The 26,997-nt window shown below is 35.9% G+C and overlaps 1 long non-coding RNA gene across 1 annotated transcript in view; it reads right to left on the bottom strand.

Annotated features, from left to right (window-relative positions):
• LOC110255421 overlaps positions 1-26,997 on the bottom strand; it is a 498,014-nt gene that overhangs the window by 6,045 nt on the left and 464,972 nt on the right. The gene's annotated exons all lie outside the window — the stretch shown is intronic.

Genomic DNA, 26,997 nt, shown 5'->3' with positions numbered 1-26,997 from the left:
AATTCCTTACGCCCTTTTAGTTGACAGTGCCTACTATTTTTGCACCCACTTGCAGGCACTCTCAGTACACCAGCAAAATCAGGTTTCTACAGACCAGACCATGAACGTTAATTTATCAATATAAATATTTATATTTTGTGGGATCCTTCTAGGCTGGCACCAGGCCTTTTTCACACTGCCTTTTGTTTTTCTATGAATCTCATATATGAACACTGAATCTTCTTTTTTTTTTTTGTCTTTTTGCCATTTCTGGGGCAGCTCCCATGGCATATGGAGTTTCCCAGGCTAGGGGTCGAATCGGAGCTGTAGCCACTGGCCTACACCAGAGCCACAGCAACTCAGGATCCAAGCCGCATCTGCAATCCACACCACAGCTCATGGCAATGCTGGATCGATCCTTAACCCACTGAGCAAGGCCAGGGATCAAACCTGCAACCTCATGGTTCCTAGTTGAATTCGTTAACCACTGAGCCATGATGGGAACTCCTGAACACTGAATCTTTAAAAGCAACAACAAAAAAGAAAAACACAAAATTTGTTATCTACTGGTACTACTTATGCATGAATTACTCTTGACTAGAGAATGCACAAGGTGTCCACATTTTTATTTTTTATTTTTATTTTTTGTCTTTTTGCCTTTTCTAGGGCCGCTCCCACAGCATATGGAGGTTCCCAGCCGAGAGGTCAAATCGGAGCTGTAGCCACCAGCCTATGCCAGAGCCACAGCAACGTGGGATCCCAGCCGCATCTCCAACCTACACCTCAGCTTAAGGCAACGCCGGATGCTTAACCCACTGAGCAAGGGCAGGCATCGAACTTGCAACCTCATGGTTCCTAGTCAGATTCGTTAACCACTGAGCCACGACGGGAACTCCTATCCATATTTTTAATAAGACTACTTTTTACTAAAAGTTCAAGGAAAAATATCATGCAGTATCACTTATCTCAGTGAAATTTCTGAGTTTATTTTTCTCATATATTTCCCCTTCCACATCACCTCTAGAAAGAATTTTCCATTTCAAAAGAATTTTTAGTGAATTCTTATTGAAATCCTGGTGTTCTCACTACCAAGTTAAATAATTAATCATAAGGGTTGTCCATGTTGTCTACTTTTTAATTCATCAGCAATTATGTATAGAAAGATGCTGTCATATTATTGTAGATACTATCTCAGAATTTATTAGATAAATTATGTATAATACGTAATAACTAGATGATATCAATGTGGAATCAATACCACAATTTCAACTACATATTGGTACATAAACACACTCATATGCATGATCATTGTAGGACTATACATACTACAATGAACAGTTCAATATTTTTTAAAGCAAAGCAGAATAACTCTCCCTGTAATTACCCTAATGGAAAAGTGACCAGGGTAAAATGTGAATGTATTCATTTAGTCTGTCATAACAAGTAGTGCTAGTCAGGTTTAATTCTTCTGTTGGTACTTATATCACTGTAATATATATATATATGTATATATATATATGTATACACACACACATATATACATATATAATATATTTTCATTAAAATTTGCTATCTAGAATAGTTAAAAAACAGGACTATCAGGTCATCAGCTATTCCAGTGAGAAATGACGGGGCCCTAGTATAACTCTCAGAAGGTCTTTTTCTTGTTTCAACAACACACAACATTGAGTTTGTGCTGATGATAAGAGAACCCGAAGAGATACGGGTAAAACCAGCATGGTACTTGGAAGGGACTGAAGTTCATTCCCATTCCAGAAAGACTTCAAATCAAGAATAAAGTGGTAGCCTGGTCAAGATTTCATGTGAAGCAACAAGAAAGTCCATTTTGGTTCTGATTAGAAATTGATGCATAAAATTTAAGATTTCTCAAGATTTCTCCATTTCCATGTACAATTTACATATGTAATATTTGGCACATATACTACACGGTTTGTATCTAAATGAAACTTCTTAGAATAACTTTGTCTGGTCCTTGCATGTAGAATAGAGGACACTATTTTAATGGAATCTGTGAATAGTTCCAAGTAGCATTTGTATATCTAACAAAGAGGGATCATTTTAAGAAATATGTATCACTTAACTGACCACACACCTCTCTTTCATCACAAAAAACAATGTCGAATGATATCACCGTGTTATTTCTCCCCAAGCATTTCACACTCAATTGATCAGTTTCTCTCAGTCTAGCTCCCAATTTGGGATTCTTTGTTGCCATTGCTGGTAAACACTACTTACTCTCAAGTCTCAAATACAAACCTGAAGCTATCTATTCTCCCACTCCACACATGAGTTTGAGGCATTTATCAAGTCCTTCTTATTTCAACTTCCAAATACACCTAAATCAACCTTCATCATTCCCAAACTTACTGTCACTGCCTTAGCGCATGCATTCATCAGACCTCACCTGAATTAGTGCATAGCCCCTTAAGTTCTCCCTATCTCATTCCTGCATAAAGATCTGTGAACAGAACCTTGATGGCTCATGGAAGCAGTCCATTAGGATCAAGTTCAAAATGCAGGGACAGCAAAAAAGCTAATCCCCATTTCACATTTGCTTTCTTCATTTTTACTACTTCTCCCCCAAACCCTTTATATTTGTAATTTGCTGATCTTTATGCCCAGAATTATTTTTGTTTTTTAACCAACTCTATACATCTGTCAACATTTCTAAATTATGGATCCCATGATGTCAAGGACCAATTTCTCTCCCTCTTGGTAGTTTTCCTATCAGAACCACAACCTTTTTTTGAATAAATAAATGAATAAATGAACTTCAGTACAGTATCATTCAAAAAGCCTTCTCCATTGGATATAAACACTTCTTCCTTGTGTTACAACCTGAGCATATCTTTACTGTAACCTACAAGATTGCACTTTCATGTTTGTCTATTTCACTGGCCAAATTTTGACACCAAAGTGGATGTGCTCATTAAAATTTCTAAAAACAAAAAGTGAAAAAGGATGACTACTAGGATTTACTATTACAGTATCAGTACAGAAGCCACAGAAAAAATCCTCTCATTTGTTCTTCAGAATAAATATTTAACATCTGAAAATTTAACTGTTCAGCCTACACTTATAACCCTGCTGAGAGTGATCTCTTCACATGAAAAGTGCTTCTGTTGCAATACAGAAAGTCTTCAGATGCTGCTCATAAAGGAGTCCTGGTGAGTTTAAGCAACGATTCTTAAGCACTGTTACACAAAGAATCACCTAAGATCATGGTTCAATTGATCAGAATGGACTGGCTTCGGTTTCTTCTAAGACCTCCTCAAGTGATTCTAGTGTGTACCAGGGGTTGATAACTGCTGACAGACTAAGGCATAATTGTAACAAAATACGACATGTCCAAGATATTCACTTTCTAATTCTTGAATTTTGTGATTCCAGGGGTTCTTGACTAGCAAAGAGAGAAACAGAATTTTCCTGCAATGGCTGATGGATCAGCCTAAAAATGACTGTAAAAGAATAGCATTCATTCATTGTGCTGAGCAACTTATAAATATTATCTCACCAGGCCTCAAAATAACAATGTGGTTATATATTATTATCCTTATTTTGCAGATGAGAAAAATGAATTTCAGTAAAATTAAGCACATTTTTCATGCAATACATAAATAAGTCAGGAGCATAGTGTGATTCATCTGACTATGAAGTCATGTTGGCAACTATTCTATTTCTCTTCCTAGAAATACAATGTGAATTATTTCACCCAGGGAGTAAAAGAGGGCAATGCTATTTTTCCTTCTGTTTAAAGGCTCAGTGTGTTAAAGGAAGAATATAGCTTCCTCCACCGTAAAATCTGGTAATATCCAGACAGTCAGTGATGAATGATGTGACATTCCTTCTTCCCATCAGTTTCTGCATTAGCGAATCTATATGTGAGGTTTCCTGGACTTCCTGCTTCCTGTATGAGCTCTCACCTCCTGCAGAGGTGAACTGGAGACAAATTCAAAGATTAATGATCTCTCTACTTTCCTCCTTCTGATCATATTATAGTGGCTAATTTGCAAGACCCTCCATGGCATCTTTAGTGCCTGTATAGTTTGAAATGGGCACAGATCTCAAATGAAGACAGTGATGGGGGGTGGGTTCACTTGGAATTGTTTTCCGTTATCTAATTTATCCACCTGAATTCATCCACCTGAATAGCACCACCGGAATCCTATGAATAAGCCATAATCAACACCAAAGAACAGGATTTCTTTATCAAAACTATTGCCTCCAGGAGGAGTGGCAATACTTCCTGATCTTTTGATGGACTTTGTGCAGTATTTGCTTGAAATCTTGGTTCCATTTGGAAAATTCCCCTTACTTGATGATTAAATATACTCAAATTAAATATAATGGAGCTATTTCTTACTTTTTCATGGTCCTTGAAAATGCCAGAAGGACTGACTTTTTAAGGGCCATTACCTCATTCAACACTTGGATTATTATAGTCTGTATTTACCAATTGTTCAAAGTGATCAAAAAGACAAGGTTCAACTCTCATAAATGCAAAAATATTAAGCATGTAGCCAAAAAACCAGCACAGTATTAGAAAAGCTAGTTAAAAGGTAAATCAATCAGACAAGTTCTCTGAGCACTAACATATAAGGGGCTTGAAAACATCACGAGTAACTCAAATTACAAAAAGAGGGGTACAAGAATAGAGTAAAATGTATGCCTGGAAAGAATACTTTGGTAAGAACTTGAAATGGAAGGTAAGACCAATAAGAGACCTTCCAGCAAAACAACCCGAGTCAGCAAAACTCCCTTCTAAAAAAAAAAAAGGTTTTACTGAAATGATATGGCTTTCATTTCCCTTAATTACAGAGAAAAGGTAGAGTACTATCACCAAAAACATCTTCAACCTCTATTCAATAAACAGTTCTCATCCTGTACCTTAAGAAAAGTTGAACAAATATTTGATGATTTTGTGTTCAAAGTGGGAGGGGAAACAAGGACAAATCACTAGCCTGCTCACAACAACCATAAGTCTCTTCCTGTCCTCCTTGCAATCATGGAATGCCAAGAATATGGCAAATGCCTAGGCTTCTGTTGCTAGAAAGTGAGGAAGTTATGTACGTTATCAAGGTCACACAAATTAAAAGCACTTCACCCAATAGGAATAAGAGTTGATAGACCATTTTCCCGTCCTGACTCTATTAGATCTGTTGATTACTCATACTTTGTAGGCACAATTTTTATCCAGAGTGTGTGATTATTTTCATCTCATTCCTAAAAGAAAGTTAAAACATAGGAAGAAGGGGAAATGCAAATTTTAGTTGCTACACCCTAGATTAAACCATATCATTCATTGCAACAATCTCCTGAAGCTATCTCTGTTTTTATTCCATGTGATAGTCTCATCTCCATATGGTGACCAGAATAATCTGAACATAAATTATCTTCATCTGAAGATATCTCCGTCTTGCTCTGAATTTTTTTTAAATCTACAGCTTTCAATCTTGAATTCAATGAAAATAGTTACTTTTAGAATATATATGTTCCATGTAGTTTGCTCAACCTACTCCAGCTAGCGTCCACCTTCAAAACTCTTCAGGAAATAGGAGTCTTCACTGTGGCAAAGGAGTTAAGAATTTGACTTCAGGGGCTTGGGTGGCTGCTGAGGTGGGAGTTGGATCTAGGTGGGCTGGGGCAGTGGGTTATAGTATCTGTCGTTGCCTCAGCTGTGGCTGGGACTGAATCCCTGGCTTGGGAACTTCCATATGCCATGGATGCAGCCATAAAACAAAACAAACAAAACCTCTTCAGACAATAAACTGACACCAGTCTGTGTATTTGGGTATACCCTACAATTGCACATCCCTGTGTGCTTCCAGCATCTGTGAAATTCTTCAAAGGACTTTGACTGAATTCCCCTGAGTTTCTACATCTCAGCAAAGCATCCACCCTGAGAATGTGTTTTCAGTCTCTTGGACAAGCAGTGCTGATCTCCATGAACCATCCTACTTGCTTGCAAAAGAAGCACAACAGCCTAAGATCTTTCTCTCTAGTATTTTGAGCCACTCTTCCAGGGCTCACCCATTTTTGCTCTCTGCTTATGGACTGAAAGAGCATTGGTGGCAAAGCTCAAAAGAATGGCTTGGTATCTCCTAATAAAGGGCACCAAGCAGCTCTGTTTAAAAGATGAAAGTACTCACTGCCTGTTGTCTTATGGTTTTAGAAATCAGCCAATAGAAAACTTCTATTCAACATCATTCAGTGGTAATGATATGACTGTAGAGAGTCTTATTTACTTAAATTTCTATATGCAGCATGGTTTATAGTTGGCCAGAAAAGGCAGTCTATCCAACTGACATGTTAACCACTGCAATCTCAGAAATATAAATAAAATATTAAATATTTTTCTTTAATTACAATCAATTTGGCCACAGAAGTAAGACTTGAGTTCAGCTTCTGGGTCTTCCATTTACATGTTACGTGACCCTAAGCAAATTCTTTATTGTTGCTAAGACTGTTTTTCTCAAAGGTGAATTAAAGATCTGATACAACTTCAGAAGGTACTATGAAGATGAAACACTATCAACCTTACAAAGTTTCTAGCTCTTGCATATTAATAATAATAAAAAATCTAATTTTTGAATGTCTATTATGAACAAGATGTAGAACTCAGGATTTTATATATTAGTAAAAAAATTCAGAAATTTACATAATGGTAAGTCATTAAATCTTTACTTTTATATGCACACAGAAATGATCACACTCTGGAGTAGAAGAGATTCATGTTTAAAACCACATAGGATGGCTTCACTGAAATTTTCCCTTTATCTTGTATTTGGGACCACATTTCTAATCTGACAGGTAAGAATTAATTTTCTGTTCAAAAGAAAGCCCATGGTGAAAAAGCTTAAAAGCAATACTTTCCAGCCATCACTAAGTTGATCCTATAAACAAGCTTATTAAAAAAAAAAAAAAAGTTCTGGAGTTCCCATCATGGCTCAGTGGTTAACGAATCCGACTAGGAACCATGAGGTTGCAGGTTTGATCCCTGGCCTTGCTCAGTGGGTTAAGGATCCAGTGTTGCCATGAGCTGTGGTGTAGGTCACAAACGCGGCTCAGATCCCACATTGCTGTGGCTGTGTTGTAGGCTGGCAGCTACAGCTCTGATTGAAGCCTAGCCTGGGAATCTCTATGTGCTGTGGGTGCGGCCCTAGAAAAGACAAAAACAAACAAACAAAAAAATTTCTTATATCCATTTTACAAATCATGTAAATTTTAAGCTCAGGTGACCTCTCTTTGAAGACTTGTACCTATTAGACAGAGGATACAGGATGTAAGCTCATGCCTTCTGATTCTAAATCTCCATTCTGCAATTTTTTTGTGTGAAGACTGGCCTAGCGTAGGCTGTCTCTTCCTTTCATTATTATCTATTTCAACAATGAAATTTTGTCAAGCTATCTAAAAAGTTCTGTATTTTGGCTTTTTGTGACAGTGATCTACTCATTGAATAAAGTGCAGAATCAAGGAAATTGTTGACTGTAACTCAGTCCTTATTCTTTCTTACCAGAAGCACAGGGCTGCCATCTACCAGTAATAAGGAAATTTGCAGTCTTCCAAATTGTAACAACACAGCAGCAGAAGAAATGCTTTTCACTATTTTGCTTTTGGATTAAATTTTTAGAAATGTATTGAAAAGCTGAAATTATCAACATACACCCAATGTTCAGAATCTCAAAAGAATTATCCCTAGAGGATACTACATAAATCAGGCTCTAGAAATTAATAATAAAGCCTGTTTTCTGCATGATTTTGAAAGTTACCTCAGAAAGTTCATATATGAAGGGAAAACTAAAAACAGAAGCAAGTTTTGAAATAAATACGCAAAGAGTGACCGCACTAAGTAGAATCTGGTCTAGGTGAGCTAGGTGGTAAATACCCTGAGTAAAATATCCCCTAAAATGGCATAAGTGGATCTTCAAATTGGTTCATATATTCCTAATATTAATAGGTACTATAATAGGTATACAATAGGTGTTTATTGTGTTATACGTGCCAGGTTCCATTAACATTTTTTATATAATAATTCTTTTACTACATGAAAATACTATGAGGTAGTTAAAATTATTCCCATCTTAGTGATGGTTAATATTATGTATCAACTTGGCTAGACCACACAGTGCCCAGATATCTACTTAAACACTATTTCTGTATGTCTGTGAAGGTGTTTCTGGAAGAGATTAGAATTTGAATTGATGAACCGAGTTAAGCACACAGTCCTCCTGGACATTCATGAGCATCATCCAATCCATGTAGGGCCTGAATGGAACAAAATGGCAGAAGAATGTTGAATTTATTCTCTGCCCAACTGGTTGAGCTGACACATAGGTCTTCTCCTTCCCTTGGTGCTCCTGGTTCCCAGATATTCACACTCAGACTAAAATCTACACCATCAGTCTCCAGCTTGCAAGCCTTCAAAGAAAACCACTCACTTTCCTGGGTCTGCAACTTATAGACAGCAGGTCATAGGGCTCCTCAGCCCCCATAATCATGTGTGCAAGTTCTTTATAATAAATCTCTTTCTGGAGACTGAGAGAGAAAGACAGAGTCAGAGGGAGGTGGAGAGACAGAGAGAAACATGTAAATAGTAACATAGAGATACCCTATTGTTTGTTGTTCTGGAGAACTCTAATATCTCTGCTTTACATAAAGGAAATTTATATTAAGTAATTCACAAAACAAATATTCAAATCCAGGCATCTGGATGGATTCCATGTTTTTATACTCTGTATACACTGCCTTTCTACCCTTAGATGTTGAAGATGTGAACAGAAGGAAGTGACCAGAGAGATGAGATCTAGGCTATACCCTCCAAGAAGTAGGCTGTGAACTAGAACAATGTTTGGAAAATATTCAGTCACAGGAAAACTGAAGTCTATTCCTATTTCTAAATCAGCCTCTAATTTTTGGAAAATCAATTTACTTCTCTTGGCCTTAGTCTTTCATTAGAAAAATGAAATAGAAGAGTAAATAATAAACAATCTTCTAAGTCTAGGATGGTGATCTCAGGATTGTGTCTTAGACGATGTCAAGGGAAGATGAAGGTGGTATAAATTCCTCGAAACTGGTACATTTCATCATGGAGGATTATTCTCCTGGATTTGGCCCTCTGAAATATGCTTTATGGATTTTAAGATTTTGCACCTCCAAAACTATAAAATAAATTTCCTTTGGAAATTGTCTAATCACCCTCCCATTTATAAGCCAGGGGAGTTTCTACCAGATGTGGAAAGACACAAGACAACAAAATATATAAATCAAAAGCCCTCATGTACTCATTGCAAATGGAATTGTAAAATTCTTGTTTTCTCCTGTATGTCCTAGAGCACCATAAGACAAACAAATGAGAGGATATGGTGCTATGAAGGGAAGTGCATAAAATCCAGCAGTAATAGATGAAGACTCTTCTCATATGGTATTAAGTCCACATTTTTTGTTTGTTTCTGGTTTTGTTTTTGCTCTATATATATCACACAAAAAGAATTCAAGTAAATAATGAAAATAAAATGTTGTTATAATGACAATCTCTTCCATAGATAAATCATCTTAGTTTTCACTTCCAAAGAGAAATGTTATTACTTAGTATCCCCATAGCTTTCTCTTAAAAACAACAAAGAGCAAAGATTTACATCTTTAACTTACAAATAAATTCTCTATTTGGAAAAAATTCAATAAAATCAGGGTCCCAGGAGCAAGGAAATAAATTATCAATCCATCTTGTCACAGAGATGGGTACAGTCCCGATAAACCACTTGATCAACTTTTTGGTGCCAAGTCTGAAGCTCCAAGGTTAATTTATTTTGCATCAGCATTTTCAAGAGTGAGCCCAAGGAGTTCCCTTGTGGCACAGCATGTTAAGGATCTGGCATTGTCACTGTAGTGACATAGGGGTCACTGCTATGGTGTGGCTTCAATCCCTGGCCCAAGATCTTCTGTATGCTGTATTCACAGCCAAAAAAAAAAAAAAAAAAAGAATAAGCCCAAATCTTGAGAAATGAGAGGTTAAAAAAATCCAATAAAACATTATTAAAAGTCTGTAGAGTAGGAAAAAAATTCACTGGGCTATCAAAGTGTTTATGAAACAGGCTTAAATCACTTAAATCTAAGTTAGAATGCAAACATAACTTCTGATCTTAATTTGTTCTTCCACATGGGCAGTGCAAATAGCAAAATTTGAGTTGAAAGGGCACGTTAAATATCTTTCAATACTTACGTATATTTGTCAATATAAAATATATTAATTTACATGTATTTTATATAAGCATATACAAATAGGAACTAACAGTCAAAAGGCAAATATCAATAGGAATAACCAAAGTAATACTAGAGTTCAAATAAAAATATCCGTATTTTTGAAAGTAAATAATACTTGCAAGATCGGTTAAGTCTTGTCACAATTCTGTTTCAGGAAGTTAAGTTCCTTTGTGCCATTCTATAAAGTTTGATATTTAAACTAAACTGATCTTTTTTTCTTTTTTGCTTTTTTGGGCTGCATCTGTGGCATATGGAAGTTCCCTGGCTAGGGGTCAAATCAGAGCTACAGCTGCCAGCCACAGCCATAGCCACAGCAATGCTAGATCCAAGCCACATCTGCTACCTACACCACAACTCATGGCAACACCCAATCCATTACCCACAGAACGAAGCCAGGGATCGAACCTGCATCCTCGTGGATACTAGTTGGGCTTGCTACCCCTGAGCCACACAGGAACTTCCTAAACTAAACTGATCTTGAACCATAAGGGACTGGCTCTCCAGGCTGTATGACAATTGCAGCACATTCAATAACAAAAGTCCTCCTGTTGACGATAATAAAGGGTGATTTTGGAGAAGTACTGCATTGCCCCTGCAAGATCAAAACCACAAGTGAATGATTTAAAGGAGATACGTTTGTTCCTCTTCTCAAGCAGTCATCGCTCTCCTCTTTCCTATAGGAACTGCTGAAGATGCTTGCAGTGGGGGAAATGAAACAGAAGCAGACCTAATGGCCTTGACTGGTGTTTCTGTCATGTGCCTGGCATGAAAACATCAAGATAAGGTAAAAACAAGAATAAAACACAAAGACTGACTGGTATCCTTTATGCACCAGGTTAGTTAATAGCTAACTTATTTATACTATAAGTACCCAAAGAGCTGTAGACATATGATTATACATTATGAGGGAGAGACGAATGTTAATGCTGGCGTGTCAAGGAAGGGCCTTAAAAGGAATGGACATGGGGGAGTGCTTAACAGGTAAGTAGGATTTGGGGTGGCAGCAAAATCCTGGTGCTAAAATATTCCAGAGGGAATGTCAGAGAAGAAAGAAATTCGGTGACATATCACAGGATGAGAAATAGTATAGTATTTGAGGATACGAGGTGAATGGTGGGGTGAAGAATGCTAAAACTTCATTTGTAGAGATTGTAGAGGCCAAACTAATGAGTCAAAAATATTTCTTATAGACCACAAGAGGTTCACCAAATGTCTGTGCTCCAGTGTTTCTCAGCTTTATATGGATCTGGAAAATACCTTTCCCCTTAATTTTTTATTGTAATTTATTCTTTCAGAAAGGATTTATTGAGGAAATATTCTGGATATAATGCAAAGATAGGAAAAGATATATACCATTAAATTCCTGTTCTCAAGGAGCTTCCTTAATGTCCACAGGCAAAAAACAAGATTATGGGAATGATAAGATTGGCACAAGCCAAAATAGTTTACAAGTAAATCTTCCCTTGCAGCTCAGCAGGTTAAGGATCCAGCTGAGGCTCTGGTTACAGATGTGGTGCAGGGTCAGTCCCTGGCCTGGGAACTTTCATCTGCAAAAGGCACAGTCAAAAATGAAAATAAAAAATCAGAGACAAAGGCAAATCAATCCAGTTTGGTTCTTGTGATTTCTAACTCTCAACTCCTTTGACACTAGTAAGTACAAGAGGCAGCAGAAGAGCAGAAGTTATAAAATACTGGGTAAATCCAATCAAGTTTTTACAAAATAAATTCCTAATACAACTCACTTCTTTTTTTTTTTTTTTTTTTTTTTTGTCTTTTGTCTTTTTAGGGCCACACCCACAGCATGTGGAGTTTCCCAGGCTAGGGGTCTAATCAGAGTTATAGCTGCCAGCCTACACCAGAGCCACAGCAAGGCCAGATCCAAGCTGCATCTGCAACCTACACCACAGCTCACGGCAACACCGGATCCTCAACCCACTGATCGAGGCCAGGGATGGAATCTGCAACTCACGGTTCCTAGTCAGATTTGTTTCCACTGTGCCATGATGGGAACTCCGACAAACTCCCTTCCTTTTTTAAAAAAAAGTTTTTAGTATAGTTGATTTGCAATGTTTGGTCAATTTCTGCTGTACCACAACAAACTCACTTCTATTTCGTGGGTACAGATACTTCTAAGTTTGATGAACACTCTCATTATTCTCAGTTACTCTGATCTGTCCACATCAGTCTCTGACAGAAATAAAGCTGTGGATGAGCATTTTCCATTTTAGAACAATGATTTGGATGCCAAATGTAAATTAAACTGTTTTACCCCTCTTCCTTAATCACTGTCCATTTTTCATGGATCTCAGCCCCTCAGCTACTGCCTGGAGGAGAATGTCTATTGTCTTCTTCTACCTCCTTGTCTTCTTCCTACCCTTTCTTCTTTAGGCTTTAAATTGTTTTATTTATTTTAACCTGAGTCTGTAGCATGTCCAGCTTTTTTTAAGTATATTCTCCAGATCCACTCTTTCTTGTATTCCAACCCTTCCATCCCTCATTTTTTTCTTTTTGTCCATTAGTATAAGAGGGAAGTTGCCCTTTATATTTTTTAAAGTGACCTATATGTTTTGTTCCTTTTAAAGACAGACATGCAGCCTCAGAGATCAACTACATTTTCACGTGCAGCCCGCGAAAGAAAGGCTGAGGGGAAATTGATGTGCTAGTCTAATTCCAAGACACTCAAAGGTCCTAGAGACCAGACCTCTATATTAGGATCAATGAACACAAAGAGTGAGAGGTAAGATCAGTGAATATTCTGAAGCTCTTAGAATTTGCTAAGTCAGAGCCTAATAATTAGCTGACCTGCATGATGAGCTGGCCCAAGATGTGAGTCTGGGCAAAGGCCAGACTATAAATTACCATTAAAATGTTTTTTTTTTTTTTTTTTTTTGTCTTTTTGCTATTTCTTGGGCCGCTCCCGCGGCATATGGAGGTTCCCAGGCTAGGGGTTGAATCAGAGCTGTAGCCACCAGCCTACGCCAGAGCCACAGCAACGCGGGATCCAAGCCACGTCTGCAACCCACACCACAGCTCACGGGAATGCTAGATCCTTAACCCACTGAGCAAGGGCAGGGACTGAACCCGCAACCTCATGGTTCCTAGTCGGATTTGTTAACCACTGCGCCACGATGGGAACTCCCTAAAATGTATTTCAAAAGAACATACTAAAAATGAATGGTATCAATTGTATGTATGTAATATCTTATGCTTCAGTGCATGTTATACTTCTTCTCTGAGGTGTGCAATACTGGTTGTTTTGTACATTAACTATTTTGTTAACTACAGATTTAATAAAATGTAGACAAAAAGTCTGTCTTATGAGAAATTCAAGAAAATTGTTTTTCAATAAAATCAAGACAATTTCTCTCAAAATTATTCCTGTGCAATTATTTCTTTGAAATATGTAGCCAGATAAGCACTATATAGTCAGAATGGAGTCAGAATGGATTATTAAGTGTTTGATCCAGGAAGGTCCAGCATGTCTGAACTAAACTTTCAAAGAATAGTACACATAGATTTCTATGAAAATGTGTGTCAAAACAAAGGGTGGCAAATTATAAACACTTAGCAACATTTTGGGGGCCATGTGGTCATTCATTATAACGTTCTTTTGGTTTTCTTGTAGCTTTGACTTTTTAAAATAAAATGTAAGAGAAAAGAGAAAGGAAGAATGAAAGAAGGAAGGAAGGAAACACGGAATGAGGGAAAATAAGGGAGGCTGTGGCCCTGTAGGGCACCTCTGCAGCCTCTGAAGTCCATGCAATCTGTTGAACCCCTGCCCCAGCAAACTTCAAGCTAGTCAATGGTAGTTGGCTCCGGCACCTGTTCCAGAAGGTCATTAACAAGCACCCTTCAAAGTAGGGAAGATGGTTAAGAAGTTCAACTAGGAAACCAGATTACAAAATGTGAAAAGCAAAGACGTATTATGTCACTCACAGCGGCTAGAAGAAAACAATGATAATGTGATGGAACTTTTCATTATAAACAAAACTTGCAAAGTTGCATCATCTTCCAGAGTGATGGCAGTAATCTGTATTTTTCACATACACAATATGAAAAAAATGAGAGTCATGTTACAAAGCTCATAGTAAAGTTACATTCAATAGCCATGGCAGATCACTGTATCAATATGGACTTATATGCCTTTCAGACCTAGAGATCTTTGGACATTCTGGTGGATAATTTATTTACAGAATTTATAATCTGCAGAGTACTCCAGTACATACTGCAGAACAGAGAAACTGTAACATGTTTTCCTCTAGTGTAGTGTAACCAAATGGCTATATTAATTGTGGGCTGACCAAACCAACAGTAAAAGAAAACTAGCAAAATAAAACGTATGGATTTTGTCTATCTGTTTTTGCTATTTAGGGCCATACTCACAACATATGGAAGTTCCTAGGCTAGGGGTCTAATTGCAGGCATACACCACAGCCACAACACAGGATTCAAGCCATGTCTGCAACCTACACCACAGGTCACGGCAACACAGGATCCTTTACCTACTGAGTGAAGCTAGCGATCAAACCCACATCCTCATGGGGTTTGTAACCTGCTCAGCTACAACGGAAACTCCAAAGGGATGGTTTTAATGCTCAGATGTGGCCATAAAGAGGGGAAAAAAGGATTTATTTATTTATTGCTTTGAAATTGCTTGGCTGTGCTTATTTTTAAGTGATGCATGATACAGACATGAAGTGTCAAGATGTATGAAACAAACTGCAAATGGTTGGGAATAACAAACACTAAGCAAGTAAATATGTCAACATATTTATGTTTTAAAATCTAAAATTTACATTTATATTTTTAAAGCTAGAATTTTATATCTAGAATTTATTTTAAAATATTTAAGTTTAAATCTGTTGGTAGATATAAAATTTTTCAATTCACTACATTATTCCTTACACTATTTTCTTTATGTTTGAACAATTATATGCTAATAATTTTATTTTTTTTATATGCTAATAATTTTAAAAACAAAAAATGTTTTTTGTTTTTGTCTTTAGGGCCACACCTACAGCATATGGAGGTTCCCAAACTAGGGGGGTCGAATGGGAGCTATAGCCTCTGGCCTACACCACAGCCACAGAGACACCAGATCCAAGTCTCATCTATGACCTACACCAGAGCTCACAGCAACGCCAGATCCTTAACCCAGAGTGAGGGCAGAGATGGAATCTGCATCCTCATGGGTACTAGTCAGATTCATCTCTGCTGAGCCACAGCACGAACTCCCCAAAAAATGTTTTTAGGGCAATAACTTGTCATCCATATATTTTATGAATTTATAAAAACTGACTTAGATTAGCTTGTGATTCAACATATCCCTACTTGGGGATTTTGTTTTTGTTTTTGTTTTTTCTATTTTCAGCAGGGCTTTCAATGATTCATGTCCCCTAAATCACTTTCAGAACAGATTTGTTAATCTCTGATTTGATCAAGAGCCGAAGTATTTTTGTTATTTGTTTCTGCAGCCTTTTGGATTATTCCATTCCCTGGTGGTTCTTAAAAGCAGCTCTTCTTAAAAAGCTTCCCCCCTGCTGCTCCTTAAACTGATTTTTATGTGACTCCAAATTAAATCCATTATTTCTAGTCTATCAATTTTCCAACTTGAATCAGCACCCTTTAAGATTCCCATCTGCTATCCATGTGAAGCAAGTGTTGAAATCTGCCTTTTTGTCCTCTCTATCCTGGGCTCCTCAGGTGCCTTGGAAGCTCCATTCAGAATTTGCAGGTACTGATCTCTGCCTGCCAGAGATGTACAGGCTATTCAGTGCAGAGTCCAACACCAGGCCTCCTTCCACTTCCACGATTTACTATCAGAGTTAAAAATGTACAAATTTCAAGCCATGTGTAAAAGTCAGCTCCCAAGAGAAATACAAAAGGTACCTAGGATATAGATACCACAGAGTACAGTGAAAGGACACAAGGGTGTCCTTTCCATGAGGCAAAAGCTGGAGAACTGGAATCGGCCCATCTATTTACGGCCTGAATGTACTGTGCAACTTTGGCCAAGCCATTACATATTACTTCCTTCAACCATAAAATAAGAGAAATGGATTGAACTGAATATGTGGTTCATTTCAACTTTATTTTTAAATAATTTTATTCTTTCATGTTGATAAAAGTAACTTATGTACCACTTGTAGAAAATTTTGAAATTATTTAAGCATGTAGAAAATAATAAGAAATGGAGAGATTCTTACAAAGGTACAATCGACGAAGACTGAACCAGGAAGAAATTGAAGATATAAACAGACTGATCACAAATACCAAAATTAAATATGTGATTAAAATCCATCCAAAAACCAAAAGTACAGGATCCAATGGCTACACAAGTGAATTCTATCAAACATTACAACGAATATTACTTTTATCGCATGAGTCGACCACTTTTAAATTACTGGCGTATATCCTAACTTTGTGTGCACTCATGTATGTTTCTACATGTGTGCGTGAAGATACAAACTAAGATTTATTACAAAATTGGAACAAACAATTGTATTCTATTTTATTGAAATTACAGTCTAAGATCATGTTTGTCATTACATATCATTTGGAAACTTGTCTTTTAATAGCCATATTATATAACATGGATGTGTCATAATGCATACTTTTCAGCTTTAGTAACTCTTTGCTATAGAAATTGCTTCATTAATACAAAGGTTGCTTCCTACATCATCAACTAGAGATTTCATCAAAGTAAATTTAATACCAGCTTTAGGGTTCCTTGTTTCTTAGAGCAAAACGAAGAAACAAAGATTCTTTTCTGGAAGTGCCTTTGTCTTGAAGCTATAATACCTGGTAATCCTCACTAGAACTTGGAAAGCAGTGAAATAGAATTTTATGTGGTTTTAAATAGCTTTTCTATTTTTTAAACAAATAATCATACTCTTTTTAGTAAAGCTACTACCTTAGTAGTTTTGTTTGGTTGGTTAGTTGGTTTTTATAGAGTGACTATATATCTGTTGCTACTGGGAAACAATTCTCCCTTGTTGTTTATATTTCTGAACATTTTATGACAAGGCCAGCCTAACTAGCAGACTTTGTTCTAAACAATGCATTTAAAAGTGTTGGAATGATGAGCAGTCCTGAAAGATGGAGACAGTGTCCTCCTTCAGGCCAGGGAGCGTAACATTTTAGTTTGTTCATTTCCAGGTTGTTTCTTTTTAACTACTAATATAGTAAAGATAATATCTCCCTCAAGCCAAAGTTCAGTAGATTTGCTTGCAGCTCTTTAAAATAAGAGATCTATGTTTCCTATGCTTGACATTCTTCAGGTTTTGAAGAGCATCTACCTGGGCCCATCTACTGTTCTGTCAAGGGACTTGGGAGATAAGAAGAACTGAAGTGAATGTGAATTTCATGCTGATCCTGTCATGAGTAATACAGTTCTTTTTCTCTGACCTAGGATTTCTCCTGTCTTCTTCAGTATCCGGAAAATTGTGGCAAGTTAATTTATTGACTAGGAAGTAGGGTAAAATCCAAGCCCTTCAGCTCCTAACTGCTGCCTTGGATTTTACGAAAGAAAAGAATTTTCATGAGGAAGAGTAAGCTTCAAGGATAAAGGAAATTACAGCCTTTTGAAACAACATTTGTAAAGAACACATCACTGGACTAGAAAAATGTAGTCATTTTGTACTGACTTCTGGGCATTACAGTCTTACTGTTAAATATTATATTAAATTACCAAGAGTAGTGATTGTTCACAACACTCTCATAATCTGTGTACACTAGAAAAAGTTTTCTCTTCATCTTATACTGCCTGTACAGTTATTACAGAGGTTTATAAAGTTTTTTTTTTTTAAAGCAAACTGGGTAGGAAACACCCAGTTAACTTTCAACAAATAATTAACAAATTTAAAATTTTAAAAATACATATACAATTCTCTCAAAATTGTCAAGAGGTGCTTTTTTGTTTGTTTGTTTTAATGTAAAGGATTAAGGCTTTCCTTGAAAGACATCTTCAACCATATTAAATTATCAACATCCTTCTTTAAAGGTGATTCTTAATATAAAGAATCTGTGTTCCCTGAATTTAATCTATTTCTTTTATGTATATTCCCATAGGCTATTCATTTTCTCCAGTATTTATGCTATTCAAATAGTTTTAAGTAATTATTAAATTCTTCATAAGTCATTACATATTTAGCTTAAATGGAATTAGGTTATTTCTGCTCTTGCTAGTAATCTAAAAATAAACTCTCTCAAAATAATTTTACATCCTCACCATAATCTTAACTATGGAATATTTTCCTTGGGATTAGCATATGTGGGATTTTATTCCCATGCCTCACAATCCTGGGCCAGAACATTGGTATCAGTTAAGCAAGTAGTCTTATGGGTTCAATGTACCAACTATTTAGAGCTTGACTGAATTTTACAGCCCTTCTATCCTGACACCTTCAATGAAAGGTAATGAAGTTAAATCTCTTGAGTTCAAATGACTTGTCCAACTCACAAATAGACTAATTCAGGGATTCTCCACTATGGAATGCCAATGATTGAAGAAAAGGAATAGTCCAATATTAAAAGCCATATTCTTGAGATACTCATGAAATGTTAGCTCCATGAAAGCCCATAAAAAAGTGGAAAGTGAATAACAAGTACCATGATCATCACAATTGGAATTCAAACACATGTTAATGACTCATAGATCATTTTTCAGCAAAAATAAATCCCAAGGACCAGAAAAACAGGTGATAAGGCACAATTTATGAAATGGCCAGATTATATAGAAATTACATTTTCATTCTGAGAAAATATCTTTCAACTAAAATTATCACAATAAAAGAGAGATTTATTCTTAAATAGGTAAAAAAATAATTGTTTATATTTTTTTTCAAGACAACAGACTTTTAAAAATACATGTGCAGAATCATGGAGTCAGACCACAAATCCCCAGTTGAGAGACATCAGATGAGTGTGATCTACACATGTAAAAACATAAAGGGCAATAATAGGTCACATCCAGTGAAGCGAACAACTGTACAGAATACAAAGAAAGAGCTTTCCATTGTTGCTGGGGTTGGGAAGATAGAAAGGTTTAATTGAGAATCTGATTTCTAAGCTAAATTTTGAAAGACTGAGACAGTATTGACAGACCAGCAGCATGTTTGAGTAGGGAAAGGAAGTATCAAAATAAGTATATAATGGCCTAAAGTCATGGAATAAGAGCATGTTTGGTGAACTTGTCATGCTTCTGTTTGGTTAATGATAGGTGCTGAGAAGTAAAATATGAGTAAATAAATAAGGCAAGAATAAGGCAAAATGGAGACCAAAGACATTCAATTAAAAGGTAGAAAACAGATATAAATGATTTATTGAGGAATGGAATCAAAACCAATAATTGTCCTGCTCTACCCAGGAATAAGTTGTTTCCAGGACACAAATAGAGATGGTTGGACATTTGAATTAGAACGTAAACAAACCATAATTCGAAAAGATGCATGCACCACAACGTTCACTGCAGCACTATTTACAGTAGCCAAGACATGGAAGCCACTTAAATATCCATCAAAAGAGGAATGGATAAAGAAGATGTGGTACATATATACCATGGACTATTACTCAGCCATAAAAAGAATGAAATAATGCCATTTGCCATAACACAGATGGACCTAGAGATTAACATACCAAGTGCAGGAAGTCAGACAGGAAAAGACAAATACCATGATATCATTTACCTGTGGAACTTTAAAAAGGGTACAAATATACTCATTTACAAAACAGAAACAGACCACAGACTGTGAAAACAAATGTTTATTTACCAAAGGGGAAGGGTGAGGCTGGGAGGGATGGACTGGGGCTTTGGAAACGCCAAGATGATCAATGAGGACCTGCTGTGTAGAACACAGAAATCTACTCAATGTTTTGTGATAACATTTATGGGAATGGATATGTGCATATGTATAGCTGAATCACTTTGCTGTACAGCAGACATTAACAAAACACTGTAAATTAACTATGCTTCAATAAAATTAAATTTTTAAAAATACCATGTTCTATTCCAAGAACATGATGGAAGACAGTATGAGAAAAAGAATATATATATATATATGATTGTATATAAGAATAAGAATATATATATATATACATATATATATATATATATATATATATAAAACTGGGTCACTATGCTGTATAACAGAAATTGATACAACTCTGTAAATCAACTATACTTAAAAAAAAATTAAAAAAAAACAAAAGAAAATAAAACTCTACGCCTTAGTTTCCCCCACCACAATACAGCGGTAATAATAGTGTCTTTTAGTATTTGAGTACTCTAAAATACTAAACACAATAGGCCTACATTATAGGAGTATAAAGCCAATAAAATTTTTTTTTCACTCACATAGTAGTCTAAGACAGGGATCAAGACTGTGGACCACAGTTCTCATTAGGATGATTGAGAAAGCTTGTTCCTTCCAATGCATAGCTCTGCCAAGCCCCAAGAGCCTTATCCTTCACTTACAAACCGGCAAAAGGAAGAGTGATGGAGGAGCATGCACTCCAGCTTCCTCAAGGCTTTGGCCCAGAAATAGCATGTATCCCTTCCTCTCACTTTCCACTGGCAGAAGTTTGTTGCAAGGCCACACCAGTTTTTACATCTAGCTGGAAAACGACGTGTATACAGTTGTTCAGAGAATTAAACAATGTAATATATATTAAGGGCTTTGGAGAATGCCTGACACAGGAAAAGTGCTTGACAAATAATAGGTATTATTACTATTATCATCTGTGACTTAGGTGTTCTAAGGTCCTAAAGGTCTTAAAGACCTGTCTCCCTACTAATGCACACTGGAGGGTATCAGTTTGAAATCTCAGCGGCAGGAATGAGACTAAACAGAGATGATAAAATGATGTGCCTTTGCTGCATGAATTCTAAAAATAATTTTTAAAAACGATAAATTTAATATTCATGTATTCGTATGCTAAAAGTAACTTCGGCATCTTCTAAAATAAAATCTTGCTAGTAATTGAAAGAATCTATGCAAGTTATCCTCTCCTTAAGGCAGTGACACTTCCCCCTTGGAACCTATGCAGCAAGATACAGTCTTGGATTTAAGACATTTCTTCAGAAAGCTGTATGTGACTGCTTTCTCCTGGCTCTGCAAGAGTAATTGATACCGATCACGCTCTCTTAATAGTGAACTAAAGTGGTTTGGGGATGACACTGCTGGGCTTTCCACCCTTTCTCAATGACCTCAATAGAGTTGAAGCCAACTTCTCTCAAACTTTTTCATTAATGAATTGATGTTCCCATTTTGAGTGTATTCCTGCAAACTCATCATCAAACTTCTGCCTGACAATTTTAAAAGTTAATGGACTCCAAATTACTATTCAGCAAGGTGTATACATTTACAAATCACCAGATAGTCACCACTATGGCTTATATTTGATTAATAAAATTATATTCCAAATAAACAAAACATGTAAGCATGCTACTTATATTACTTGTTAGCTGAAGCTAGTAATTATCTCCCCAACGGGCAGCTCCCCACTTTTATTTTAATAATTTTCTTTCCTTTGTAAGAGGAAAATAGTCCTTTACAAAATTCCCATGTAGTATATAACACCTACAAAGCTAAACCTACATAACCCATTTCAACACTTTTCTCTCTGAATGGATCTTTTTTTCTGAGTTCTTGATTTTATGCCATACATTTTTAAACAGTGCTCAGGATAGACAATGCTATTTTCCAAGATCCACAGAGCAGATATTAAGCTAGAAGTTCATCTTGCCTCACTGAATAAACGTTTCTTTCATATTAAAAATGCCTTTATTACCTAATAATTTAACTTTTTTTGAGTTCTTTGGCTAGTTTGACTTTTTCTTGATGTTTTACTTTCTGACTATTCAAATTTCAGCCAAAGAATATTCTAGAAATTTGGAAATCCAGAAGATGAGTCATAATTTTCATAAACTGAAAGAGTTAATTGAACACTTACAACAATCAGATACTCTGCCAGATCCAGAAATACTGCATGAGGGTAGCTAGGAAAGACCGCTCCTCAGCAGTTTACAGAAAAGTCAGACGGAATAGTATTTAAGCTGCAAACTGAAGCATGACAGTTAACTAACGTGTTGTGTTTTTCAAAGGAAGTTCTCCACACATGTACTGAGAGTGTGTGTGTTTATTTTTCCAAAGCAGATGTAGACTGTCCCTGGGAATATAGCCCACACTGCCTTAATATTTTATAAGCCCTTTAGGTGTTTTAAAAGTTCATTCTAAAACGATGGCAATGATTACTGTTAGTTTTCCAGTCTTTTCTAAGTTGTTCTCAGAGGCTATCAAAGAGAATATTAAGGCATTCCCATTGTGGTTTAGCGGGTTAAGAACCTGAGTAGTATCCATGGGGATGAGGGTTCAATCCCTGGCCTCACTAAGTGGGTGAAGGATCCTGTGTTGCCACGAGCTGCAGTGTAGGTCACAGATACGGCTTGGATCTGGCATTGCTGTGGCTGTGGCATAGGCTGGAGCTATAGCTCCAATTTGACCCCTTGCCTGAGAATTTCCACATACCATGGGTGCAGCCCTAAAAAAAAAAAAAAAAAAAAAAAAGAGAGAGAGAGAGAGAACATTTAGAGAGCAATCAGAATACAGTTTTAATATTCACTTTCAAAGGGAAGACAAGGAAAGGTCTAGAGAAAGTTCCCCTCACAGTACATTTCTGCAGGAAAGGAACAGCAATTACTCAATCAAGAACATGCAACTGTGCCTCAATTCTTTTCCTATATCTCTCTTAGGGAAAAAGAGCCCCAATCTGCAAGAAAAAGGATGATTTTAAACCAGTAAGACTGATATAAATGCCCTTTCCCCCACAGATTGGTTGTAAAAGTTTAAATATAAGATGACATAAAAGAACATGCTTTAAGATGTGTGAAATGTTATAGAAATTGAACTTAATCCCATTAAAACCTTCCACAAAGATGAGAATTTATGAATTCAGAGAGAATGTTGCAATAAATCAAAGAACTTACCTATCCTGAAAGGCTGCATTTCTAGAGAGAGAAAAACTGAAAATCGCATATTCTATCTGCTTCATGCACTCTTCAAGTAATGCTGGAAAGGGAGCATTACTCTTATAAGGCCTCATTTCTTTTTCTTTAGAGTGATTTACCACAGTTTTCAGAGCTATAATTAATTGGGAAATTTTAAGTATGTTTAAAGTAAGCATACCTAAAATAATTACAGAGAAGGATACAATTCATAAGAGTTTAACTGGAAGAATTTTCATAAAGTAAAAACAATCAAACAAACCAGAAGAATGTAGCCAACTCCCAGATCAGAAACATGAAAATACTAGTAATCCAAAAGTCCAATTTGGATCCCTTTAGGAGCAGGGCACAGCCTCCCCCTTTCGGGATCACCATTATCCAGATTTCTAATGCCATGGATGGTTTCACCATTTTGAACTTTATACATATGGCGTCATATGTATATAACCTTCTAGCTGGTCTCCACTGTCCTGGATAGTTGTACTTAGTTAAATTCCATTGTTTTAGAGTAACTCATTGTGAGTGTATACCACAATTTATGTTGTTTCTGCTTTTGAAGAACATTTGTGTTCTAGATTAGGGCTAATACTGTTGTTATTAACTTTCTTGTAGATAGGACGTGTCCTTTGGTAAACACATATACTCCACTTTCTTTGAGTATACACCGGAGACTGGAATTGCTGAATTATGGATATGCCTTTTGTGTACAAAACATGCTCCAAAGAGATGATTTTCTCCTACCAATGGCATATGAGAGTTCCTGTTGCTCTCCATCCTTATCAATATTTGGTTCTGTCATTTTTCAGCCATTCTAGTGGGTTTTGAATAGAATCGTTAGTGGTTTTAATTTGCATTTCCTTTATGATTAGCAATGTAGAGCATAGCTAATCAAAGAGTGGTAGAGCAAGCAGCAGCATCTACATCATTTGGGAGCTTGTTAGAAATGTAGAATCTTAGGTCTCGCCCCAATCTATTAAAGTGGGATATGTGTTTTAAATATGTCCCCAGTTGGTTCATATGCATCTTAATGGGCTTAAAAGACACTGATGTAGAGCATCTTTTCATACAGTCATTGGCATATTAAATAGCATGTTCTAATAAATGCTTTGTAAGCCCACTTTCTATATAAGGATCTAGAGAGCTGGAGAGACCATCACTCCCAAATTTACAGCAAGAAAGAGCTAGACAAAAATTAAAGTTCACAGTGTTTCTTGAAACCATCCAGTAATGAGATATCAGGATAAATAATCTATCCCAAATCTGAAGAATGACAGGTTACTGCAGGACTTGTTTACCTGGGGCCAAGAAAACCAAACACTGAAAAATAATTCCTCTGAAACAGTTGATGAATTCCCGAGGCCCAGTGTGGGCAGGCAGGAGAGTGTGAAGCACTTACTAACCTGTTAGGAACCTGAGTACAGTGGTACAGAGAAATGATTGTAGCAGGCATCTTTATCTCATTACGACAAATACTTTCAGTCATTCACCATTAAGTGTGATGTTGCTCTTGGATTTTTGTATATACTCTACATTAGATGAAGGAAATTCTCTTTCTACTCTTCTTTTTTCCTTCATTAATGACAAATGTTCTCAACTGCGTTCAGTGTATATCTAGACAATCATACATAAGAATTATTTTATGTTAATGTGGTGAGCCACAGTAGAGATATTCCTAAGTTAAATAATGATTACATCCTGAACTAAAGCCATGAAATTCTGTTATCATTTTTATATATCACAGAATTTGATTTATTAGTATTTTGTTAAACAATTTTACACAAGTGTTAATGAGAAACACTGGTATACATTTTTTTCTCATAATAACCTTATCACGATTAGGTATGAAGGTTATGATAGCCTCATAAAACAAGGTGAAAGTGTCTTTCATTATCTTTACCTTTGAGAATCTTTACATTCCTTAAGTCTTTGGAAGAGTTTATTATTTAAGTTGCCTGGGATCTGAGTTTTCTTATTGGAATGGTTCTAAAAATAAATTCAAAGTATTTAATAAACTCAAAGTATTTAATTAATAAATAGGAAAGATTTTCTCTTTCCTCTTGTGTCAGTGCTAGTAAATTTTTTCAATGAGTTTTTCTGTATAAACAAAAATGTCAAAACACTATAAAGATATTCATAACTTTCTCTTATTATGTATTTAATATCTGTATTTTCTGCTGAATGTTTCCCTTTTGATTCCTGATAGTGATCATTTTTCTGTTGTCCCATTTTTTTCCATCGGTTTTGGCAAATATTATTCAATTTTATTAATCTTTTTAAATACCAAATTTAGGGATTTTTTTAGGCTGTCTATCATCATTATAAGTTCCTTTACTTTGTGTTCCTAATGTTCTTATTTTCAACTTTAGCAATTTGGTTTTAATTCACTATTTTTTTTTATCTTTAGGAGATGGAATTTCACATAATTAATTCAGTCTCTCTTTTTATATTTTATATATTAAAAAATGTTTTCTCTAAGTACTCCTGTTACTACATTTCCCTCATTTTGAAATATCCAGTCCTCATTAGCCATTATTAAGATTTTTTTTCTCCTTTTAATTTTAATTTCATTACATACCTGGAGTTAATTCAAAGTGTATCACTTAATTTCAAAAGAGATATTTTCTAGTTTATTTCTATGGTCATTCCATTTTAGTCAGAGAAGAAACTAAATTTCGTTAAGAATTATTTTATGATTTAACACACGGTTAATTTTGGTAAATTTTACATTTTATTTTAAAATAAATTTGCTCTTATGTTCAGTGTTATTCAGGTCAAGATTATTAATTGTTTTGAGCTCTTATAGATACATTTTATATCTGAACATTCAAATACAGCAGTCACTGGTCATATACGGCTATTGAAAATTTGAAATGTGGCTTTTTCAACTATGAAACTAAAATTTTGTTTTATATGACTTAATTTACATATAAGTTTAACAACCACATAAATTTATAACATTCCACATTGTTTCTACCCTGTGTGTAATTTCATCTATATTCTTTGGCTTAATAATTATGATTTAATACTCCTGTCAGCTGACCTCAATATTAAGATCACTGATGTTTCTACCCTCATAATCTATTTACTTTATTTTTTCTTCACTGTTCAGTCGCTGGCCTTTTCTCTTGGCATGGCTTATAACTTAAACATTTCTAGATAATGCTTTATAAAATCATTTACAAGTTAAAGATTTTGTTATCATATATACCAGATAATTTACCTTTATTTTTTCCTATTTCTATAGATGGAGGAGTTAATCACCTTAACCAAAAAGAAACTGAGTTGAAGTTAGGCTCACAATGAAGTGTTTTTAAAGATTAGTAAACCTCTAGTTTTCCCATGTTCCTAAAGCCAAGCCTAAAAGATTTTTAACTGAGACCTTTATCTTTACCATGGCCTCTTCTCATGACCTGTATTTACTTTTTTCTCAGCCTTGGGAGATGGAAGAAAACTCTGCTCTGTTTCCTCATATGTTCTCGGCTTGGCTTTCTAGCCTCCCTTACACATAACAGCTTCTTATTTCAGGAACTGGTTTGAGAAGATTAAGAGCCATGTGTACGAGGAAACTCAACTCTAGTTATCATCACTCCAGTGTTGAGAAGTGTCAAAAGCTTGGCTGAATTATTCTCCCAGAGTGGACTTCTCCAGATAAACCTATGTATTTCTTAGTTATAACTCATTATTAAATGCTTAAAAGTAAAAAGCTCTTGTATATTATCAGCTCACTACTCTGA

The sequence above is a fragment of the Sus scrofa genome, chromosome 9 (genome assembly GCF_000003025.6).
Source record: "Sus scrofa isolate TJ Tabasco breed Duroc chromosome 9, Sscrofa11.1, whole genome shotgun sequence".
In the NCBI taxonomy this organism is placed as follows: domain Eukaryota; kingdom Metazoa; phylum Chordata; class Mammalia; order Artiodactyla; family Suidae; genus Sus; species Sus scrofa.
The sequence above is the reverse complement of the archived record's forward strand: the minus strand, read 5'-3'. Positions and strand labels throughout refer to the sequence as shown.